The sequence below is a fragment of the Nicotiana sylvestris genome, chromosome 7 (assembly GCF_000393655.2).
Source record: "Nicotiana sylvestris chromosome 7, ASM39365v2, whole genome shotgun sequence".
Taxonomy (NCBI): domain Eukaryota; kingdom Viridiplantae; phylum Streptophyta; class Magnoliopsida; order Solanales; family Solanaceae; genus Nicotiana; species Nicotiana sylvestris.
Window position 1 is genome coordinate 47,357,688 of NC_091063.1, and position 1,137 is coordinate 47,358,824.

Genomic DNA, 1,137 nt, shown 5'->3' on the forward strand with positions numbered 1-1,137 from the left:
TTATCATTGGTGCCAGAGTGCTTTTTTCTTGTCTGATCAGCGTATTGACTACCCCAGCGATTTGTATGTTAATTTTTCCATCTTTTCTAGGGAACACCAAAAACTCCAGGAAAGCTATCATAAAAGCAATACATCTATATTTTTCCTATTCTAACCGGCTCTCCCCACTGCAGATCTTACTCTCGGGATTGTTGAACCCTCCCAGGTGACCGTATCTGTCGTACAGAAATGCCAAACTACAAAACCCTTTTGATAACTCCGAATTATGTACCGTTCTGCGGATCTTTACGATATCCAGGAACTTGTGTATAGTTACGGTCCTTGGTGCAATGAGGTACTGTTCTTTCATAGGGACATTAGGTCGTCCAATATACCCTGCTAATTCCTCTAGTGTTGGAGTGAGCTCGAAGTCTGAGAGGTGAAACACATTATGTGCCGGGTCCCAGAACGAAATTAAAGCCCTGATAACGTCTCCTCGTGGCTCGATGTCCAGTAATCCAACCAAGTTTCCCAAGTATACTTTGACCGTATCTTGTCGTGATCCTCCCAAGTCGTTCCACCATGTGCGCAAGCCCAGAGGAACTTTGTTTATAATGGCCCCAGACGAACTCCTACTTGTGCTCATTCTGCACATTTATTAAGGTGATTTATTAAGGTGAAAGAAATAACATATGTATATACATACATGGGCGTATATATATACATACATATATACATATATACATATATACATATAGATACATATATATATATAATATTTTGGTAAAACAAAATCGGGGAGTTGGACCCGATAAGGGTTGCCTACGTATCCCACATCCGGTGGGAATCAAACCGACGTAGTTCGGGTAATTTAAATGAACAAGCATCTCTTCTTCATTTTTTATTGCAAGACGAACCATTTTTGGAAACAAGGTAAAATAACTCTTTATTTTTCAAAAAGATAAAATAACCTATTTTTCAAAAAGACTCATTTTTTCATTTTCTTTTCGACAAACGATTTTCCAAAATAAAGATAAAATAACCTATTTTTCAAACTAAAATAAAATAACTCATTTTTTCCTTTTTTTTTTCTATTTTTCCTTTTCTAAAATAATCAATTAGCACCTTAACTGTTATGTCTCTTTTTGTTTCCTTTTT